A 25,467-nucleotide genomic window follows, 5' to 3' on the forward strand; every position below is an offset into this window, starting at 1 on the left:
ATAAAATTTAAAAGGCACAATGCCGCCTTAAGTACAAGAATAGAGACTCTTCATACAGTCGGTGCTTTGGGCATTCCCTGTGACACCAGTATTAGTTTCCGATACACCACTGCAGGTTCAATGTATTCCTTGGATCTTCACATTGACGATGAAACACAGAAATCGCATCGGAATTAAATACAAAAAGCACGATGCCGCCTTAAGTACAAGAATACAGACTCTACTTACAGTCGTGGATTTGAGCATTCCCTGTGAGACCAGTATTAGTTTCCGATACACCACTGCAGGTTCAATGTATTCCTTGGACCTTCACATTGACGATGAAACACAGAAATCGCATTGGAATTAGATACAAAAGGCACAATGCCGCCTTAAGTACAAGAATAGAGATTCTTCTTACAGTCTGTGCTTTGAGCATTCCCTGTGAGACCAGTATTAGTATCCGATACACCACTGCAGATTCAATGTATTCCTTGGACATACACATTGACGATGAAACACTGAAATTACTTCGGAATTAAATACAAAAGGAACAATGCCGACTTAAGTACAAGAATAGAGACTCTTCTTAGTGTCGGAGATTCGAGCATTCCCTGTGAGACCAGTATTAGTTTCCGATACACCACTGCTGGTTCAATGAATTCCTTGGAATATAGCATAGACGATGAAACACTGAAGTTACATCGGAATTAAATACAAAGGGCACAATGACGCCTTAAGTACAAGAATAGAGACTCTTCTTACAGTCGGTGCTTTCAGCATTCCCAGTGCGACCAGTATTAGTTTCCGATACACCACTGCAGGTTCAATGTATTCCTTGGACCTTCCCATTGACGATGAAACACAGAAATCGCATCGGAATTAAATACAAAAGGCAGAATGCTGCCTTAAGTACAAGAATAGAGACTCTTCTTACAGTCGGTGCTTTGAGCATTCCTTGTGAGAGCAGTATTAGTATCCGGTACACCATTTCAGGTTCAATGTATTCCTTGGACATACACATCGACGATGAAACACAGAAATGGCATCGGAATTAAATACAATGGGCACAATGCGGCCTTAAGGACAAGAATAGAGACTCTTCTTACAGTCGGTGCTTTGAGCATTCCCTGTGAGACCAGTATTAGTTTCCGATACACCACTGCAGGTTCAATGTATTCCTTGGACCTTCACATTGACGATGAAACACAGAAATCGCATCGGAATTAAATTCAAAAGGCACAATGCCGCCTAACGTATAAGAATAGAGACTCTTCTTACAGTCGGTGTTTGAGCATTCCCTGTGATACCAGTATTAGTTTCTGATACACCACTGCAGGTTCAATGTATTCCTTGGACCTTCACATTGACGATGAAACACAGAAATCGCATCGGAATTAAATACAAAAGGCACAATGCCGCCTAACGTATAAGAATAGAGACTCTTCTTACAGTCGGTGTTTTGAGCATTCCCTGTGAGATCAGTATTAGTTTCCGATACACCACTGCAGGTTCAAAGTAATCCTTTGACATACACATTGATGATGAGACACTGAAATTACATCGGAATTAAATACAAAGGGCACAATGACGCCTTAAGTGCAAGAAGAGTGAGATTTTTTTGAGTCTGTGATTGATCCTTTCCTGTGAGACCAGTGTTAGTTTCCAATACACAACTGCAGCTTCAATGTATTCCTTGGACCTTCATATTGACGATGAAACACTGAAATCGCATCGGAATTAAATACAAAAGGCACAATGCTGCCTTAAGTACAAGAATACAGACTCTTCTTACAGTCTGTGCTTTGAGCATTCCCCGTGAGACCAGTATTTGTTTCCGATAATCCATTGCAGGTTCAATGTATCCCACGGACCTTCACATTGACGATAAAACACAGAAATGGCATCGGAATTAAATACAAAATGCACACTGCCGCCTTAAGTTCAAGAATTGAGACTCATCTTACAGTCGGTGCTTTGAGCATTCCCTGTGAGAGCAGTATTAGTGTCCGATACACCACTGCAGGTTCAATGTATCCTTGGACATACACATTGACGATGAGACACTGAAATTACATCGCAATTAAATACAAAGGGCACAAAGACGCCTTAAGTACAAGAAGAGTGAGACTTCTTAGGGACTGAGCTTTGATCCTTTCCTGTGAGACCAGTATTAGTTTCTGGTACACCACTGCAGGTTCAATGTATTCCTTGGACCTTCTAATTGTCGATGAAACACTGAAATCGCATCGGAATTAAATACAAAAGGCACAATGCCGCCTTCAGTACAAGAATAGAGACTCATTTTACAGTCGGTGCTTTGAGCATTCCCTGTGAGACCAGTATTAGTTACCGATACACCACTGCAGGTTCAATGTATTCCTTGGACATACACATTGACGATGAAACACAGAAATTACATCGGAATTAATTACAAAGGGCACAATGACGCATTAAGTACAAGAAGAGTGAGACTTCTTAGGGTCTGTGCTTTGATCCTTTTCTGTGAGGGTAGTATTAGTTTCCGATACACCACTGCAGGTTCAATGTATTCCTTGGATCTTCACATTGGCGATGCTACACAGAAATCGCATCGGAAAGAAATACAAAAGGCACAATGCAGCTATTAAGTTCAAGAATAGAGACTCTTCTTACAGTCGGTGCTTTGAGCATTCCCTGTGAGCCCAGTATTAGTTTCCGATATACCACTGCTGGTTCAATGTATTTCTTGGACCTTCACATTGTCGATGAAACACAGAAATCGCATCGGAATTAAATACAAAAGGCATAATGCCGCCTTAAGTACAAGAATAGAGGCTCTTCTTACAGTCGGTGCTTTGAGCATTCCATGTGAGACTTGTATTAGTTTCCGATACACCACTGCAGGTTCAATGTATTCCTTGGACATACTCATTGACAATGAACACTGAAATTACATCGTAATTAAACATGAAAGGCACAATGCCGCCTTAAGTGCAAGAAGAGTGAGACTTCTTAGAGACTGTGCTTTGATCCTTTCCTGTGAGACCAGTATTAGTTTCCGATACACCACTGCAGGTCCAATGTAATCCTTGGACCATCACATTGACGATAAAACAAAGAAATCGCAACGGAATTAAATACAAAAGGCACAATGCCGCCTTAAGGACAAGAATAGAAACTCTTCTTACAGTCGGTGCCTTGAGCATTCCCTGTGAGACCAGTATTAGTTTCCGATACACCACTGCAGGTTCAGTGTATTCGTTGGACTTTCACATCGACGATGAATCACAGAAATATCTTTGGAATTAAATACAGAAGACACAATGCCGACTTAAGTGCAAGAATAGACACTCTTCTTACAGTCGATGATTCGAGCATTCCCTGTGGGACCAGTATTAGTTTCCGATACACCACTGCAGGTTGAATGTATTTCTTGGACCTCCAAATTGACGATGAAACATAGATATCGCATCGGAATTAAATTCAAAATGCACAATGAAGCATTAAGTACAAGAATAGAGACTCTTCTTACAGTCGGTGCTTTGAACATTCCCTGTGAGACCAGTATTAGTTTCCGATACACCACTGGATGTTCAATGTATTTCTTGGACATTCACATTAACGATGGAACACTGAAATGACATCGGAATTAAATACAAAAGCCACAATGCCGCCTTAAGTACAAGAATAGAGACTCTTCTGACAGTCGATGCTTTGAGCATTTCCTGTGAGACCAGTATTAGTTTCCGATACACCACCGCACGTTCAATGTATTTCTTAGACATACACTTTGACGATGAAACACTGAAATTACATCGCAATTAAATACAAAGGGCACAATGACGCCTTAAGTACAAGAATAAAGACTCTTCTTACAGTCGGTGCTTTGAGCATCGCCTGAGAGACCAGTATTAGTGATCCAATACACCACTCCAGGTTCAATGTATTCCTTGGACCTTCACAAGGGCGATGAAACACAGAAATCACATCGGAATTAATTACCAAAGGCACAATGAAGCCTTAAGTACAAGAATAGAGACTCTTCTCACAGTCGGTGCTTCGAGTATTCCCTGTGAGACTAGTATTAGTTTCCGATACACCACTGCAGGTTCAATGAATTCCTTGGACATATACATTGCCTATGAAACACTGAAATTACGTCGGAATTAAACACAGAGGGCACAATGACGCCTTAACTACAAGAAGAGTGAGACTTCTTAGAGTCTGTGCTTTGATCCTCTCCTGTGAGACCAGTATTAGTTTCCGATACACCACTGCAGGTTCAATGTATTCCTTGGACATTCAAATTGACGATGAAACACATAAATCGCATCGGAATTAAATACAAAAGGCACAATGCCGCCTTAAGTACAAGAATAGAGACTCTTCTTACAGTCGGTGCTTTGAGCATTCCCTGTGAGACCAGTATTAGTTTCCGATACACCACTGCAGGTTCAGTGTATTCCTTGGACCTTCACATTGATGATGAAACACAGAAATCGCATCGGAATTAAATACAAAAGTCACAATGCCGCCTTAAGTACAAGTATAGAGACTCTTCTTACAGTCGGTGATTTGAGCATTCCCTGAGAGACCAGTATTAGTGTCCGATACACAACTGCTGGTTCAATGTATTCCTTGGACATACACACTGATGATGAAATACTGATATTACATCGGAATTAAATACAAAAGGCACAATGCTGACGTAGGTGCAAGAATAGAGACTCTTCTTACATTCGGTGCTTTTAGCATTCCCTGTGAGACCAGTATTAGTTTCCGACACACCACTGCAGGTTCAATGTATTCCTTGGACCATCACATTGACGATGAATCACAGAAATCGCGTCGGAAGTAAATACAAAAGGCACAATGCCGCCTAAAATACAAGAATAGAGACTCTTCTTACAGTCGGTGCTTTGAGCATTCCCTGTGAGACCAGTATTAGTTTCCGATACACCACTGCAGATTCAATGTATTCCATGGAGCTTCACATTGACGATGAAACAGAGAAATCGCATCGGAATTAAATACAAAAGGCACAATGCCGCCTTAATTGCAAGAAGCGTGAGACTTCTTAGAGTCTGTGCTTTGATCCTTTCCTGTGAGACCAGTATTAGTTCCCGATACACCACTGCAGGTTCAATGTATTCATTGGACCTTCACATTGACGATGAAACACAGAAATCGCATCGGAATTAAAAACAAAAGGCACAATGACGCCTTAAGTACAAAAATAGAGACTCTTCTTACAGTCGGTGCTTTTAGCATTACCTGTTAAACCAGTATTAGTTTCCGATAGACCACTGCAGGTTCAATGTATTCCTTGGACCTTCACATTGCCGATGAATCACAGAAATCGCATCGGAATTTAATACAAAAGGAACAATGCCGCCTTAAGTGCAAGAGTAGAGACCCTTCTAACAGTCGGTGCTTTGAGCATTCCCTGTCAGACCAGTATTAGTTTCCGATACACCACTGCAGGTTCAATGTATTCCTTGTACATTCACATTGACGATGAAACACTGAAATTACATCGGAATTAAATACAAAAGGCACAATGCCGCCTTAATTTCAAGAAGAGCGAGACTTCTTAGAGTCTGCGCTTTGATCTTTTCCTGTGAGACCAGTATTAGTTTCCGATACACCACTGCAGGTTCAGTGTATTCCTTGTACATTCACATTGACGATGAAACACTGAAATTACATCGGAATTAAATACAAAAGGCACAATGCCGCCTTAATTTCAAGAAGAGCGAGACTTCTTAGAGTCTGCGCTTTGATCTTTTCCTGTGAGACCAGTATTAGTTCCGATACACCACTGCACGTTCAATGCATTCCTTGGACCGTCACATTGAATATGAAAGACTGAAATCGTATCGGAATTAAACTCAAAAGGCACTAAGCCGCCTTAAGTACAAGAATACAGACTCTTCTTACAGTCGGTCCTTTGAGCATTCCCGGTGAGACCTGTATTAGTTTGCGATACACCACTGCAGGTTCAATGTATTCCTTGGACCTTCACATTGACGATGAAACACAGAAATAGCATCGGAATTAAATACAAAAGGCACAATGCCGGCTTTCGTACAAGAATAGAGACTCTTCTTACAGTCGGTGCTATGAGCATTCCCTGTGAGACCAGTATTAGTTTCCGATACACCACTGCAGGTTCAATGTATTCCTTGGACCTTCACATTGACGATGAAACACAAAAATCGCATCGGAATTAAATACAAAAGGGACAATGCCGCCTTAAGTGCTAGAAGAGTGAGACTTCTTAGAGTCTGTGCTTTGATCCTTCCCTGTGAGACCAGTATTCGTTTCTGAGACACCACTGCAGGTTCAATGTATTCCTTGGACCTTCACATTGACGATGAATCACAGAAATCACATCGGAATTAAATACAAAAGGCACAATGGCGCCTTAAGTACAAGAATAGAGACTCTTCTTACGGTCGGTGCTTTCAGCATTCCCTGTGAGACCAGTTTTAGTTTCCGATACACCACTGCAGATTCAATGTAATCCTTGGAGCTTCAAATTGACGACGAAACACAGAAATCGCTTCGGAATTAAATACAAAAGGCACAATGCCGCCTTAAGTGAGGGAGTAGAGACTCTTCTTACAGTCGTTGCTTTGAGCATTCCCTGTGAGACCAGTATTAGTTTCCGATACACCACTGGAGGTTCATTGTATTCCTTGGACATTCACATTGACGATCTAACACTGAAATTATATTGGAATTAAGTACAAAAGGCACAATGCCTCCTTAATTGCAAGAAGACTGAGACTTCTTAGAGTCAGTGCCTTGATCCTTACTTGTGAGACCAGTATTAGTTTCCGATACACCACTGCAGGTTCAATGAATTCCTTGGACATTCACATTGACGATGAAATACAGAAATCGCATCGGAATTAAATAGTAAAGGCACAATGCCGCCTTAAGTACATTAACACAGACTCTTCTTACAGTCTGAGCTTTGAGCATTCCCTGTGAGACCAGTATTAGTTTCCGATACACCACCGCAGGTTCAATGTATTCCTTGGACCTTCACATTGCGGAAGAAACACGGAAATCGCATCGGAATTAAATACAAAAGGCACAATGCCGCCTTAAGTACAAGAATAGAGACTCCTCTTACAGACGGTGCTTTGAGCATTCCCTGTGAGACCAGTTTTAGTTTCCGATACACCACTGCAGGTTCAGTGTATTCCTTGGACCTTCACATTGATGATGAAACACAGAAATCACATCGGAATTAAATACAAAAGTCACAATGCCGCCTTAAGTACAAGTACAGAGACTCTTCTTACAGTCGGTCATTTGAGCATTCCCTGAGAGACCAGTATTAGTGTCCGATACACCACTGCTGGTTCAATGTATTCCTTGGACATACACACTGATGATGAAATACTGATATTACATCGGAATTAAATACAAAAGGCACAATGCTGACGTAGGTGCAAGAATAGAGACTCTTCTTACATTCGGTGCTTTTAGCATTCCCTGTGAAACCAGTATTAGTTTCCGACACACCTATGCGGGTTCAATGTATTCATTGGACCATCACATTGACGATGAATCACAGAAATCGCGTCGGAAGTAAATACAAAAGGCACAATGCCGCCTTAAATACAAGAATAGAGACTCTTCTTACAGTCGGTGCTTTGAGCATTCCCTGTGAGACCAGTATTAGTTTCCGATACACCACTACAGATTCAATGTATTCCTTGGAGCTTCACATTGACAATGAAACAGAGAAATCGCATCGGAATTAAATACAAAAGGCACAATGCCGCCTTAATTGCTAGAAGAGTGAGACTTCTTAGAGTCTGTGCTTTGATCCTTTCCTGTGAGACCAGTATTAGTTTCCGATACACCACAGCAGGTTCAATGTATTCCTTGGACCTTCACATTGACGATGAAACACAGAAATCGCATCGGAATTAAATACAAAAAACACAATGCCGCCTTAAGTACAAGAACACAGACTCTTCTTACAGTCTGTGCTCTGAGCATTCCCTGTGAGACCAGTATTAACTTTCGATACACCACTGCAGTTTCAATGTATTCCTTGGACCTTCACATTGACGATGAAACACAGAAATCGCATCGGAATGAAATACAAAATACACAATGACGCCTTAAGTACAAAAATAGAGACTCTTCTTACAGTCGGTGATTTGAGCATTCCCTGTTAAACCAGTATTAGTTTCCGATAGACCACTGCAGGTTCAATGTATTCCTTGGACCTTCACATTGACGATGAATCACAGAAATCGCATCGGAATTTAATACAAAAGGAACAATGCTGCCTTAAGTGCAAGAGTAGAGACTCTTCTAACAGTCGGTGCTTTGAGCATTCCCTGTCAGACCAGTATTAGTTTCCGATACACCACTGCAGGTTCAATGTATTCCTTGTACATTCACATTGACGATGAAACACTGAAATTACATCGGAATTAAATACAAAAGGCACAATGCCGCCTTAATTTCAAGAAGAGTGAGACTTCTTATAGTCTGCGCTTTGATCTTTTCCTGTGAGACCAGTATTAGTTCCGATACACCACTGCACGTTCAATGCATTCCTTGGACCGTCACATTGAATATGAAAGACTGAAATCGTATCGGAATTAAACTCAAAAGCACTAAGCCGCCTTAAGTACAAGAATACAGACTCTTCTTACAGTCGGTCCTTTGAACATTCCCGGTGAGACCTGTATTAGTTTGCGATACACCACTGCAGGTTCAATGTATTCCTTGGACCTTCACATTGACGATGAAACACAGAAATAGCATCGGAATTAAATACAAAAGGCACAATGCCGGCTTCCGTACAAGAATAGAGACTCTTCTTACAGTCGGTGCTATGAGCATTCCCTGTGAGACCAGTATTAGTTTCCGATACACCACTGCAGGTTCAATGTATTCCTTGGACCTTCACATTGACGATGAAACACAAAAATCGCATCGGAATTAAATACAAAAGGGACAATGCCGCCTTAAGTGCTAGAAGAGTGAGACTTCTTAGAGTCTGTGCTTTGATCCTTCCCTGTGAGACCAGTATTAGTTTCTGAGACACCACTGCAGGTTCAATGTATTCCTTGGACCTTCACATTGACGATGAATCACAGAAATCACATCGGAATTAAATACAAAAGGCACAATGGCGCCTTAAGTACAAGAATAGAGACTCTTCTTACGGTCGGTGCTTTGAGCATTCCCTGTGAGACCAGTATTAGTTTCCGATACACCACTGCAGATTCAATGTAATCCTTGGAGCTTCAAATTGACGATGAAACACAGAAATCGCATCGGAATTAAATACAAAAGGCACAATGCCGCCTTAAGAGAGGGAGTAGAGACTCTTCTTACAGTCGTTGCTTTGAGCATTCCCTGTGAGACCAGTATTAGTTTCCGATACACCACTGGAGGTTCAATGTATTCCTTATACATTCACATTGACGATCAAACACTGAAATTATATTGGAATTGAGTACAAAAGGCACAATGCCGCCTTAATTGCAAGAAGACTGAGACTTCTTAGAGTCAGTGCCTTGATCCTTACTTGTGAGACCAGTATTAGTTTCCGATACACCACTGCAGGTTCAATGAATTCCTTGGACATTCACATTGACGATGAAATACAGAAATCGCATCGGAATTAAATAGTAAAGGCACAATGCCGCCTTAAGTACATTAACACAGACTCTTCTTACAGTCTGAGCTTTGAGCATTCCCTGTGAGACCAGTATTAGTTTCCGATACACCACCGCAGGTTCAATGTATTCCTTGGACCTTCACATTGCGGAAGAAACACGGAAATCGCATCGGAATTAAATACAAAAGGCACAATGCCGTCTCAAGTACATGAATAGAGACTCTTCTTACAGTTGGTGCTTTGAACATTCCCTCTGAGAGCAGTATTAGTTTCCGATACACCACTGCAGGTTCAAGGTATTCCTAGGAACCTTCACATTGACTATGAAACACAGAAATCGCATCGGAATTAAATACAAAAGGCACAATGCCGCCTTAAGTACAAGAATAGAGACTCTTCTTACAGTCGGTGTTTTGAGCATTCCCTGTGAGACCAGTATAAGTTTCCAATACACCACTGCAGGTTCAATGTATTCCTTGGACATACACATTGACGATGAAACACTGAAATTACATCGGAATTAAATACAAAAGGCACAATGCCGCCTAAAGTGCTAGAAGAGTGAGACATCTTAGAGTCTGTGCCTTGATCCTTTCCTGAGAGACCAGTATTAGTTTCCGATACACCACTGCAGGTTCAATGTATTCCTTGGACTTTCACATTGACGATAAAACAAGGAAATCGCATCGGAATTAGATAGAAAAGGCACAATGCCTCCTTAATTACAAGAATACAGCCTCTTCTTACTGTCGGTGCTTTGAGCATTCCCTGTGATACCAGTATTAGTTTCCGATACACCACTGCAGGTTCAATGTATTCCTTGGACTTTCACATTGACGATGAAACACAGAAATCACATCGGAATTAAATACAAAAGGCACAATGCCGCCTTAAGTACAACAAATGAGACACCTCTTACAGTCGGTGCTTTGAGCATTCCCTGTGAGACCAGTATTAGTTTCCGATACACCACTGCAGATTCAATGTATTCCTTGGAGCTTCACATTGACGATGAAACACAGAAATCGCATCGGAATTAAATACAAAAGGCACATTGCCGCCTTAAGTGAGGGAGTAGAGACTCTTATTACTGTCGTTGCTTTGAGCATTCCCTGTGAGACCTGTATTAGTTTTCGGTACGCCAATGCAGGTTCAATGTATATCTGGGACATTCACATTGACGATGAAACACTGAAATTACATCGGAATTAAATACAAAAGGCACAATGCCGCCTTAATTGCAAGAAGAGTGGGACTTCTTAGAGTCTGCGCTTTGATCCTTTCCTGTGAGACCAGTATTAGTTTCCGATACACCACTGCAAGTTCAATGCATTCCTTGGACCGTCACATTGAATATGAAAGACAGAAATCGTATCGGAATTAAACTCAAAAGGCACTAAGCCGCCTTAAGTACACGAATACAAACTCTTCTTACAGTCGGTACTTTGAGCATTTCCTGTGAGACCTGTATTAGTTTGCGATTCACCACTGCAAGTTCAATGTATTCCTTGGACATTCTCATTGACGATCAAACACTGAAATTACATTGGAATTAAGTACAAAAGGCACAATGCCGCCTTAATTGCAAGAAGACTGAGACTTCTTAGAGTCAGTGCCTTGATCCTTTCTTGTGAGACCAGTATTAGTTTCCGATACACCACTGCAGGTACAATGAATTCCTTGGACATTCACATTGACGAAGAAATACAGAAATCGCATCGGAATTAAATACTAAAGGCACAATGCCGCCTTAAGTACATTAACACTGACTCTTCTTACAGTCTGAGCTTTGAGCATTCCCTGTGAGACCAGTATTAGTTTCCGATACACCACTGCAGGTTCAATGGATTCCTTGGACCTTCACATTGCGGAAGAAACACGGAAATCGCATCGGAATCAAATACAAAAGGCACAATGCCGTCTGAAGTAAATGAATAGAGATTCTTCTTACAGTCGGTGTTTTGAGCATTCCCTGTGAGACCAGTATAAGTTTCCGATACACCACTGCAGGTTCAATGTATTCCTTGGACCTTCACATTGACGATGAAACACAGAAGTCGCATCGGAACTAAATACAAAAGGCACAATGCCGCCTTAAGTACAAGAATAGAGCGCTTCTTTCAGTCGGTGCTTTGAGGATTCGCTGTGAGACCAGTATTAGTTTCCGATAAACCACTGCAGATTCAATGTATTCCTTGGACATACACATTGACGATGAAATACTGAAATTACATCGGAATTAAATACAAAAGGCACAATGCCACCTTAAGTGCTAGAAGAGTGAGACATCTTAGTGTCTGTGCCTTGATCCTTTCCTGAGAGACCAGTATTAGTTTCCGATACACCACTGCAGGTTCAATGTATTCCTTCGACTTTCACATTGACGATAGAACAAGGAAATCGCATCGGAATTAAATAGAAAAGGCACAATGCCGCCTTAATAACAAGAATAGAGCCTCTTCTTACTGTCGGTGCTTTGAGCATTCCCTGTGATACCAGTATTAGTTTCCGATACACCACTGCAGTTTCAATGTATTCCTTGGACCTTCACATTGACGATTAAACACAGAAATCATATCGGAATTAAATACAAAAGGCACAATGCCGCCTTAAGTGAGGGAGTAGAGACTCTTATTACTGTCGTTGCTTTGAGCATTCCCTGTGAGACCAGTATTAGTTTCCGGTTCGCCACTGCAGGTTCAATGTATATCTTGGACATTCACATTGACGATGAAACACTGAAATAACATTGGAATTAAATACAATAGGCACAATGCCGCCTTAATTGTAAGAAGAGTGAGACTTCTTAGAGTCTGTGCTTTGATCCTTTCCTGTGAGACCAGTATTAGCTTCGGATACACCAATGCAGGTTCAATGTATTCCTTGGACCTTCACATTGATGATGAAACACAGAAATCGCATCGGAATTAAATACAAAAGGCACAATGCCGCCTTAAGTACAAGAACACAGACTCTTCTTACAGTCTGTGCTTTGAGCATTCCCTGTGAGACCAGTATTAGCTTCCGATACACCACTGCAGCTTCAATGTTTTCCTTGGACCTTCACATTGACGGTGAATCACAGAAATCGCCTCGGAATTTAATACAAAACGCACAATGCCGCCTTAAGTGCAAGATTAGAGACTCTTCTTACAGTCGGTGCTTTGAGCATTCCCTGTCAGACCAGTATTGGTTTCCGATACACCACTGCAGGTTCAATGTATTCCATGGACATACACATTGACGATCAAACACTGAAATTACATTGGAATTAAATACAAAAGGCACAATGCAACCTTAATTGCAAGAAGAGTGAGACTTCTTAGAGTCAGTGATTTGATCCTTTCCTGTGAGACCAGTATTAGTTTCCGACACACCACTGCAAGTTCAATGCATTCCTTGGACCGTCACATTGAATATGAAAGACAGAAATCGTATCGGAATTAAACTCAAAAGGCACTAAGCCGCCTTAAGCACACGAATACAAACTCTTCTTACAGTCGGTGCTTTGAGCATTTCCTGTGAGACCTGTATTAGTTTGCGATTCACCACTGCAGGTTCAATGTTTTCCTTGGACCTTCTCATTGACGACGAAACACAGAATTCGCATCGGAATTAAATACAAAAGGCACAATGCCGCCTTAAGTACAAGAATTGAGACTCTTCTTACAGTCGGTGCTTTGAGCATTCCCTGTGAGACCAGTATTAGTTTCCGATACACTACTGCAGATTCAATGTATTCCTTGGACCTTCACATTGACGATGAAACACAGAAATCGTATCGGAATTAAATACAAAAGGCACAATGCCGCCTTAAGTGAGGGAGTAGAGACTCTTCTCACAGTCGTTGCTTTGAGCATTCCCTGTGAGACCAGTATTAGTTTCCGATACACCACTGCAGGTTCAATGTATTCCTTGGACATTCACATTGACGATCAAACACTGAAATTACATTGGAATTAAATACAAAAGGCACAATGCAACCTTAATTGCAAGAAGAGTGAGACTTCTTAGAGTCAGTGCTTTGATCCTTTCCTGTGAGACCAGTATTGGTTTCCGATACACCACTGCAGGTTCAATGTATTCCTTGGACCTTCACATTGACGTTGAAACACAGAAATCGCATCGGAATCAAATAGAAAAGGCACAATGCCGCCTTAAGTACAAGAACAATGACTCTTCTTACAGTCTGTGCTTTGAGCATTCGCCGTGAGACCAGTATTAGTTTCCGATACACCACTGCATGTTCAATGTATTCCTTGGACTTTCTCATTGCCGAAGAAACACAGAAATCGCATCGGAATAAAATACAAAAGGCACAATGCCGTCTTAAGTACAAGAATACAGACTTTTCTTACAGTCGGTGCTTTGAGCATTCCCTGTGAAACCAGTATTAGTTTCCGATACACCACTGCAGGTCCAATGTATTCCTTGGACCTTCACATTGACGATGAAACACAGAAATCGCATCGGAATTAAATACAAAAGGCACAAAGCCGTCTTAAGTACAAGAAAAGAGACTCTTCTTACAGTCGGTGCTTTGAGCATTCCCTGTGAGACCAGTATTACTTTCTGATACACCACTGCAGGTTCAATGTATTTCGTGGACATACACAATGACGATGAAACACTGAAATTACATCGGAATTAAGTACAAAAGACACAATGCCGCCTTAATGCAAGAAGAGTGAGACTTCTTAGAGTTCATTCTTTGATACTTTCCTGTGAGTCCAGTATTAGTTTCCGATACACCACTGCAGGTTCAAAGTATTCCTTGGACCCTCACATTGACGATAAAAAACAGAAATTGCATCGGAATTAAATACAAAATGCACAATGCCGCCTTAATTACAAGAATAGAGTCTCTTCTTACTGTCGGTGCTTTGAGAATTCCCTGTGATACCAGTATTAGTTTCCGATACACCACTGCAGGTTCAATGTATTCCTTGGACCTTCACATTGAGGATGAAACTTAGAAATCACATCGGAATTAAATATAAAAGGCACAATGCCGCCTTAAGTGAGGGAGTAGAGACTCTTCTTACAGTCGTTGCATTGAGCATTCCCTGTGAGACCAGTATTAGTTTCCGATACACCTCTGCAGGTTCAATGTATTCCTTGGACATTCAAATTGACGATCAAACACTGAAATTACATTGGAATTAAATACAAAAGGCACAATGCCGCCTTAATTGCAAGAAGAGTGAGACTTCTTAGAGTCAGTGCTTTGATCCTTTCCTGTGAGACCAGTATTGGTTTCCGATACACCACTGCAGGTTCAATGTATTCCTTGGACCTTCACATTGACGATGAAACACAGAATTCGCATCGGAATTAAATACAAAAGGCACAATGCCGCCTTAAGTACAAGAACACAGACTCTTCTTACAGTCTGTGCTTTGAGCATTAACTGTGAGACCAGTATTAGTTTCCGATACACCACTGCAGGTTCAATGTATTCCTTGGACTTTCACATTGCCGAAGAAACACAGAAATCGCATCGGAATTAAATACAAAAGGCACAATGCCGTCTTAAGTACAAGAATACAGACTTTTCTTACAGTCGGTGGTTTGAGCATTCCCTGTGAAACCAGTATTAGTTTCCGATACACCACTGCAGGTTCAATGTATTCCTTGGACCTTCACATTGACGATGAAACACAGAAATCGCATCGGAATTAAATACAAAAGGCACAATGCCGTCTTAAGTACAAGAATAGAGACTCTTCTTACTGTCGGTGCTTTGAGCATTCATTGTGAAACCGGTATTAGTTTCCGATACACCACTGCAGGTTCAAAGTATTCCTTGGACATTTACATTGACTATGAAACACAGAAATCGCATCGGAAATATATACAAAAGGCACAATGCCACCTTAAGTACATGAATAGAGACACTTCTTACAGTCGGTGCTTTGAGCATTCCCTGTGAGACCAGTATTAGTTTCCGATACATCACTGCAGGTACAATGTATTCCTTGGACATACACATTGACGATGAAACACTGAAATTACATCGGAATTAAATACAAAAGGCACAATGCCGACTTAAGTGCAAGAAGGGTGAGTCTTCATAGAGTCTGTGCTTTGATTCTTTCCTGTGAGACCAGTATTAGTTTCCGATACACCACTGCAGGTTCAATGTATTTCTTGGACCTTCACATTGACGATGAAACACAGAAATCGCATCGGAATTAAATACAAAAGGCACAATGCCGCCTTAAGTACAAGAATAGAGACACTTCTTACAATCGGTGCTTTGAGCATTCCCTGTGAGACCAGAATTAGTGTCCGATACACCACTGCAGATTCAATGTATTACATGGAGCTTCACATTGACGATGAAACACAGAAATAACATCGGAATTAAATAAAAAAGGCACAATGCCACCTTAATTACAAGAATAGAGACTCTTCTTACAGTCGGTGCTTTGAGCATTCCCTGTGAGACAAGTATTAGTGTCCGATACACCACTGTAGATTCAATGTATTCCTTGGACCTTCACATTGACGATGAAACACAATAATCGCATCGGAATTAAATAGAAAGGGCACAGTGCCACCTTAAGTACAACATTAGATGTTCTTCTTACAGTCGGTGCTTTGAGCATTTTTTGTGAGATCAGTATTAATCTCCGATACACCACTGCAGGTTCAAAGTATTCCTTGGAACTTCACATTGACTATGAAACACAGAAATCGCATCGGAATTAAATACAAAAGGCACAATGCCGCCTTAATTACAAGAATAGAGACTCTTCTAACAGTCGGTGCTTTGAGCATTCCCTGTGAGACCAGTATTATTTTCCGATACACCACTGCAGGTTCAATGTATTCCTTCGACCTTCACATTGACGATGAAACACAGAAATCGCATCGTAATTACATACAAAAGGCACAATGCCGCCCTAAGTACAAGCATAGAGACTCTTCTTACAGTCGGTGCTCTGAGCAATCCCTGTAAGACCAGTATTAGTTTCCGATACACCACTGCAGGTTCAAAGTATTGCTTGGAGCTTCACATTGACTATGAAACACAGAAATCGCATCGGAATTAAATACAAAAGGCACAATGCCGCCTTAATTACAAGAATAGAGCCTCTTCTTACAGTCGGTGCTTTGAGCATTCCCTGTGAGACCAGTAATAGTTTCCGATACACCACTGCAGGTTCAATGTATTCCTTGGACATTCACATTGACGATGAAACACAGAAACCGCATCGGAATTAAATACAAAAGGCACAATGCCGCCTTAATTACAAGAATAGAGCCTCTTCTTACAGTCGGTGCTTTGAGCATTCCCTGTGAGACCAGTAATAGTTTCCGATACACTACTGCAGGTTCAATGTATTCCTTTGACGTCCACATTCACGATGAAACACAGAAATTGCATCGGAATTAAATACAAAAGGCACAATGCCGCCTTAAGTACAAGAATAGTGACACCTCTTACAGTCGGTGCTTTGAGCATTCCCTCTGAGAGCAGTATTAGTTTCCGATACACCACTGAAGGTTGAAAGTTTTCCTTGGACCATCACATTGACTATGAAACAGAGAAATCGCATCGGAAATAAATACAATAGGCACAATGCCGCCTTAAGTACAAGAATAGAGACTCTTCTTACAGTCGGTGCTTTGAGCATTCCCTGTGAGACCAGTATTAGTTTCCGATACTCAACTGCAGGTTCAATGTATTCCTAGGACCTTCACATTGACGATGAAACACAGAAATCGCATCGGAATTAAATACAAAAGGCACAATGCCGCCGTAAGTACAAGAATAGAGACTCTTCTTACAGTCGGTGTTTAGAGCATTCCCTGTGAGACCAGTATTAGTTTCCGATACACCACCGCAGGTTCAATGTGTTCCTTGGACATACACAATGACGATGAAATAATGAAATTACATGGGAATTAAATACAAAAGACAGAATGCCGCCTTAAAGCAAGAAGATTGTGACTTCTTAGAGTCCATTCTTTGATCCTTTCGTGTGAGACCAGTATTAGTTTCCGATACAATACTGCAGGTGCAATGTATTCCTTGGCCTTTCACATTGACGATCAAACACAGAAATCGCTTCGGAATTAAATACAAAAGGCACAATGCCGCCTTAAATACAAGAATATAGACTCTTCTATCAGTCGGTGCTTTGAGCATTCCCTGCGAGACCAGTATTTGTTTCCGATACACCACTGCAGGTTCAATGTATTCCTTGGACCTTCACATTGACGATGAAACACAGAAATCGCATCGTAATTACATACAAAAGGCATAATACAGCCTTAAGTACAAGAATAGAGACTTTTCTTACAGCCGGTGTTTTGAGCATTTCCGATGAGAGCAGTATTAGTTTCCGATACACCACTGCAGGTTCAAGGTTTTCCATGGACCTTCACATTGACTATGAGACACAGAAATCGCATCGGAATTAAATACAAAAGGCACAAGGCCGCCTTAAGTACACGAAGAGAGACTCTTCTTACAGTCGGTGCTTTGAGCAATCCCTGTGAGACCAGTATTAGTTTCCGATACACCACTGCAGGTTCAAAGTATTGCTTGGACCTTCACATTGACGATGATACACAGAAATCCCGTCGGAATTAAATACAAAATGCACAATGCCGCCTTAAGTACGAGAATAGAGGCTCTTCTTACAGTCGGTGCTTTGAGCATTCCCTGTGAGACCAGTATTAGATTCCGATACACCACTGTAGGTTCAATGTATTCCTTGGACATACACATTCACGATGAAATACTGAAATTACATCGGAATTAAATACAAAACTCACAATGCCGCCTTAAGTGCTACAGGAGTGAGACTTCTTAGCGTCTGTGTTTTGATACTTTACTGTGAGACCAGTATTGGTGTCCGATACACCACTGCAGGCTCAATGTATTCCTTGGACCTTCACATTGACGATGAAACACAGAAATCGCATCGGAACTAAATACAAATGGCACAATGCCGAATTAATTACAAGAATAGAGACTCTTCTCACAGTCGGTGCTTTGAGCATTCATGTGAGACCAGTAATAGTTTCCGATACACCACTGCAGGATCAATTTATTCCTTGGACCTTCACATTAACGATGAAACACAGAAATCGCATCGTAATTACATACAAAAGGCACAATGCCGCCTTAAGTACAAGAATAGAGACTCTTCTTACAGTCGGTGCTTTGAGCATTCCCGCTGAGAGCAGTATTAGTTTCCGATACACCACTGCAGGTTGAATGTACTCCTTGGACCTTCACATTGACTCTGAAACACAGAAATCGTATCGGAATTAAATACAAAATGCACAATGCCGCCTTAAGTACTAGAATAGAGACACTTCTTACAGTCGGTGCTTTGAGCATTCCCTCTGAGAGCAGTATCAGTTTCCGTACACCACTGCAGGTTCAAAGTATTCCTTGGACCTTCACATTGACTATGAAACACAGAAATCGCATCGGAATTAAATACAAAAGGCACAATGCCGCCTTAAGTACAAGAATAGAGACTCTTCTTACAGTCGGTGCTTTGAGCATTCCCTCTGAGAGCAGTATTAGTTTCCGAACACCACTGCAGTTTCAAAGTATCCCTTGGACCTTCACATTGTCGATGAAGCACAGGAATCGCATCGGAATTAAATACAAAAGGCACAAAGCCACCTTAAGTACAAGAATAGAGACTCTTCTTACAGTCGGTGTTTTGAGCATTCCCTGTGAGACCATTATTAGTTTCCGATACACCACTGCAGGGTCAATGTATTCCTTGGACATACACATAGACGATGAAACACTGAAATTACATTGGAATTAAATACAATAGGCACTATGCCGCCTTAATTGCAAGAAGAGTGAGCATTCTTAGAGTCTGTGCTTTGATCCTTTCCTGTGAGCCCAGTATTAGTTTCCGATACACCACTGCACGTTCAATGAATTTCTAGGACTGTCACATTGACGATGAAAGACAGAAATCGCACTGCAATTAAATACAAAAGGCACAATGCCGCCTTAAGTACAAGAACACAGACTCTTCTTACAGTCTGTTCTTTGAGCATTCTCTGTGAGACCTGTATTAGTTTCCGATACACCACTGCAGGTTCAATGTATTCCTTGGAGCTTCACATTGACGATGAAACACAGAAATCGCATCGGAATTAAATTCAAATGGCACAATGCCGCCTTAAGTACAAGAATAGTGACACTTCTTACAGTCGGTGCTTTGAGCATTCCCTCTGAGAGCAGTATTAGTTTCCGATACACCACTGAAGGTTGAAAGTTTTCCTTGGACCTTCACATTGACTATGAAACAGAGAAATCGCATCGGAAATAAATACAATAGGCACAATGCCGCCTTAAGTACGAGAATAGAGACTCTTCTTACAGTCGGTGCTTTGAGCATTCCCTGTGAGACCAGTATTAGTTTCCGATACTCAACTGCAGGTTCAATGTATTCCTATGACCTTCACATTGACGATGAAACACAGAAATCGCATCGGAATTAAATACAAAAGGCACAATGCCGCCGTAAGTACAAGAATAGAGACTCTTCTTACAGTCGGTGCTTAGAGCATTCCCTGTGAGACCAGTATTAGTTTCCGATACACCACCGCAGGTTCAATGTGTTCCTTGGACATACACAATGACGATGAAACAATGAAATTACATGGGAATTAAATACAAAAGACAGAATGCCGCCTTAATGCAAGAAGATTGTGACTTCTTAGAGTCCATTCTTTGATCCTTTCCTGTGAGACCAGTATTAGTTTCCGATACACCACTGCAGGTGCAATGTATTCCTTGGCCTTTCACATTGACGATCAACACAGAAATCGCTTCGGAATTAAATACAAAAGGCACAATGCCGCCTTAAATACAAGAATATAGACTCTTCTATCAGTCGGTGCTTTGAGCATTCCCTGTGAGACCAGTATTTGTTTCCGATACACCACTGCAGGTTCAATGTATTCCATGGACCTTCACATTGACGATGAAACACAGAAATCGCATCGTAATTACATACAAAAGGCATAATGCAGCCTTAAGTACAAGAATAGAGACTTTTCTTACAGTCGGTGTTTTGAGCATTTCCGATGAGAGCAGTATTAGTTTCCGATACACCACTGCAGGTTCAAGGTTTTCCATGGACCTTCACATTGACAATGAGACACAGATATCGCATCGGAATTAAATACAAAAGGCACAAGGCCGCCTTAAGTACACGAAGAGAGACTCTTCTTACAGTCGGTGCTTTGAGCAATCCCTGTGAGACCAGTATTAGTTTCAGATAAACCACTGCAGGTTCAAAGTATTGCTTGGACCATCACATTGACGATGAAACACAGAAATCCCATCGGAATTAAATACAAAATGCACAATGCCGCCTTAAGTACAAGAATAGAGACTCTTCTTACAGTCGGTGCTTTGAGCATTCCCTGTGAGACCAGTATTAGATTCCGATACACCACTGTAGGTTCAATGTATTCCTTGGACATACACATTCACGTTGAAATACTGAAATTACATCGGAATTAAATACAAAACTCACAATGCCGCCTTAAGTGCTACAGGAGTGAGACTTCTTAGCGTCTGTGCTTTGATCCTTTACTGTGAGACCAGTATTCGTGTCCGATACACCACTGCAGGTTCAATGTATTCCTTGGACCTTCACATTGACGATGAAACACAGAAATCGCATCGGAACTAAACACAAATGGCACAATGCCGAATTAATTACAAGAATAGAGACTCTTCCTACAGTCGGTGCTTTGAGCATTCATGTGAGACCAGTAATAGTTTCCGATACACAACTGCAGGTTCAATTTATTCCTTGGACCTTCACATTGACGATGAAACACAGAAATCGCATCGTAATTACATTCAAAAGGCACAATGCCGCCTTAAGTACAAGAATAGAGACTCTTCTTACAGTCGGTGCTTTGAGCATTCCCGCTGAGAGCAGTATTAGTTTCCGATACACCACTGCCGGTTCAATGTACTCCTTGGACCTTCACATTGACTCTGAAACACAGAAATTGTATCGGAATTAAATACAAAAGGCACAATGCCGCCTTAAGTACTAGAATAGAGACACTTCTTACAGTCGGTGCTTTCAGCATTCCCTCTGAGAGCAGTATTAGTTTCCGTACACCACTGCAGGATCAAAGTATTCCTTGGACCTTCACATTGACTATGAAACACAGAAATCGCATCGGAATTAAATACAAAAGGCACAATGCCGCCTTAAGTACAAGAATAGAGACTCCTCTTACAATCGGTCCTTTGAGCATTCCCTGTGAGACCAGTATTAGTTTCCGATACACCACTGCAGATTCAATGTAATCCTTGGACCTTCACATTGGCGATGAAACACTGAAATCGCATCGGATTTAAATACAAAAGGGACAATGCCGCCTTAAGTGCAAGAAGAGTGAGACTTCTTAGAGTCTGTGTTTGATCCTTTCCTGTGAGACCAGTATTAGTTTCTGATACACCACTGCAGGTTCAATGTATTCCTTCGACTTTCACATTTACGATGAATCACAGAAATCGCATCGGAATTAAATACAAAAGGCACAATGGCGCCTTAAGTACAAGAATAGAGACTCTTCTTACAGTCGGTGCTTGGAGCATTCCCTGTGAGACCAGTATTAGTTTCCGATACACCACTGCAGATTCAATGTATTCCTTGGAGGTTCACATTGACGATGAAACACAGAAATCGCACCGGAATTAAATACAAAAGGCACAATACCGCCTTAAGTGAGGGAGTAGAGACTCTTCTTACAGTCGTTGCTTTGAGCATTCCCTGTAAGACCAGTATTAGATTCCGATACACAGCTGCAGGTTCAATGACTTCCTTGGACCTTCACATTGACGATGAAACACAGAAATCGCATCGGAATTAAATTCAAAAGGCACAATGCCGCCTTAAGTACAAGAATAGAGACTCTTCTTACAGTCGGAGCTATGAGCATTCCCTGTGAGACCAGTATTAGTTTCCGATACACCACTGCAGGTTCGATGTATTCCATGGACCTTCACATTGACGATGAAACACAGAAATCGCATCGTAATTACATACAAAAGGCACAATGCCGCCTTATGTACAAGAATAGAGACTCTTCTTACAGTCGGTGCTTTGAGCATTCCTGCTGAGAGCAGTATTAGTTTCCGATACACCACTGCAGCTTCAAGGTTTTCCTTGGACCTTCACATTGACTATGAGACACAGAAATCGCATTGGAATTAAATACAAAAGGCACAAGGCCGCCTTAAGTACAAGAATAGAGACTCTTCTTACAGTCGGTGTTGAGCATTCCCTGTGAGACCAGTATTCGTTTCCGATTCACCACTGCAGGTTCAAAGTATTGCTTGGAGCTTCACATTGACTATGAAACACAGAAATCGCATCGGAATTAAATGCAAAAGGCACAATGCCGCCTTAAGTACAAGAATAGAAACTCTTCTTACAGTCGGTGTTTTGAGCATTCCCTGTGAGTCCAGTATTAGTTTCCGATACACCACTGCAGGTTCAATGTATTCCTTGGACCTTCACATTGACGATGAAACACAGAAATCCCATCGGAATTAAATACAAAAGGCACAATGCCGCCTTAAGTACAAGAATAGAGACTCTTCTTAGAGGCTGTGATTTGATCCTTTCCTGTGAGACCAGTATTTGTTTCCGATACACCACTGCAGGGTCAATGTATTCCTTGGACCTTCACATTGACGATGAAACACAGAAATCAACGGAATTAAATACAAAAGGCACAATGCCGCCTTAAGTACAAGAATAGAGACTCTTCTTACAATCGGTGCTTTGAGCATTCCCTGTGAGACCAGTATTAGTTTCCGATACACCACTGCAGGGTCAATGTATACCTTGGACATACACATTGACGATGAAACACTGAAATTACATCGGAATTAAATACAAAACGCATATGCCGCCTTAATTGCAAGAAGAGTGAGACTCTTAGAGTCTGTGCTTTGATCCTTTCCTGTGAGCCCAGAATTAGTTTCCGATACACCACTGCACGTTCAATGTATTTCTAGGACCGTCACATTGACGATGAAAGACAGAAATCGCACTGCAATTAAATACAAAAGGCACAATGCCGCCTTAAGTACAAGAATACAGACTCTTCTTACAGTCTGTTCTTTGAGCATTCTCTGTGAGACCTGTATTAGTTTCCGATACACCACTGCAGGTTCAATGTATTCCTTGGAGCTTCACATTGACGATGAAACACAGATATCGCATCGGAATTAAATTCAAATGGCACAATGCCGCCTTAAGTACAAGAATAGAGACTCTTCTTACAGTCGGTGCTATGAGCTTTCCCTGTGAGACCAGTATTAGTTTCCGATACACCACTGCAGTTTTAATGTATTCCTTGGACCTTCACATTGACGATGAATCACAGAAATCGCATCGGAATTAAATACAAAAGGCACAATGCCGCCTTAAGTACAAGAATAGAGACTCCTCTTACAATCGGTCCTTTGAGCATTCCCTGTGTGACCAGTATTAGTTTCCGATACACCACTGCAGATTCAATGTAATCCTTGGACCTTCACATTGGCGATGAAACACTGAAATCGCATCGGAATTAAATACAAAAGGGACAATGCCGCCTTAAGTGCAAGAAGAGTGAGACTTCTTAGAGTCTGTGTTTGATCCTTTCCTGTGAGACCAGTATTTGTTTCCGATACACCACTGCAGGTTCAATGTATTCCTTGGACCTTCACATTGACGATGAAACACAGAAATCAACGGAATTAAATACAAAAGGCACAATGCCGCCTTAAGTACAAGAATAGAGACTCTTCTTACAATCGGTGCTTTGAGCATTCCCTGTGAGACCAGTATTAGTTTCCGATACACCACTGCAGGGTCAATGTATACCTTGGACATACACATTGACGATGAAACACTAAAATTACATCGGAATTAAATACAAAACGCATATGCCGCCTTAATTGCAAGAAGAGTGAGACTCTTAGAGTCTGTGCTTTGATCCTTTCCTGTGAGCCCAGTATTAGTTTCTGATACACCACTGTACGTTCAATGTAATTCTAGGGCCGTCACATTGACGATGAAAGACAGAAATCGCACTGGAATTAAATACAAAAGGCACAATGCCGCCTTAAGTACAAGAATACAGACTCTTCTTACAGTCGGTTCTTTGAGAATTCTCTGTGAGACCTGTATTAGTTTCTGATAGACCACTGCAGGTTCAATGTATTCCTTGGTGCTTCACATAGACGATGAAACACAGAAATCGCAACGGAATTAAATTCAAAAGGCACAATGCCGCCTTATGTACGAGAATAGAGACTCTTCTTGCAGTCGGTGCTATGAGCATTCCCTGTGAGACCAGTATTAGTTTCCGATACACCACTGCAGATTCTATGTATTCCTTGGACCTTCACATTGACGATGAAACACAGAAATCGCATCGTAATTACATACAAAAGGCACAATGCCGCCTTATGTACAAGAATAGAGACTCTTCTTACAGTCGGTGCTTTGAGCATTCCTGCTGAGAGCAGTATTAGTTTCCGATACACCACTGCAGCTTCAAGGTTTTCCTTGGACCTTCACATTGACTATGAGACACAGAAATCGCATTGGAATTAAATACAAAAGGCACAAGGCCGCCTTAAGTACAAGAATAGAGACTCTTCTTACAGTCGGTGTTGAGCATTCCCTGTGAGACCAGTATTAGTTTCCGATACACCACTGCAGGTTCAAAGTATTGCTTGGAGCTTCACATTAACTATGAAACACAGAAATCGCATCGGAATTAAATGCAAAAGGCACAATGCCGCCTTAAGTACAAGA

Source organism: Schistocerca americana, chromosome 5 (genome assembly GCF_021461395.2).
Source record: "Schistocerca americana isolate TAMUIC-IGC-003095 chromosome 5, iqSchAmer2.1, whole genome shotgun sequence".
Lineage (NCBI taxonomy): Eukaryota > Metazoa > Arthropoda > Insecta > Orthoptera > Acrididae > Schistocerca > Schistocerca americana.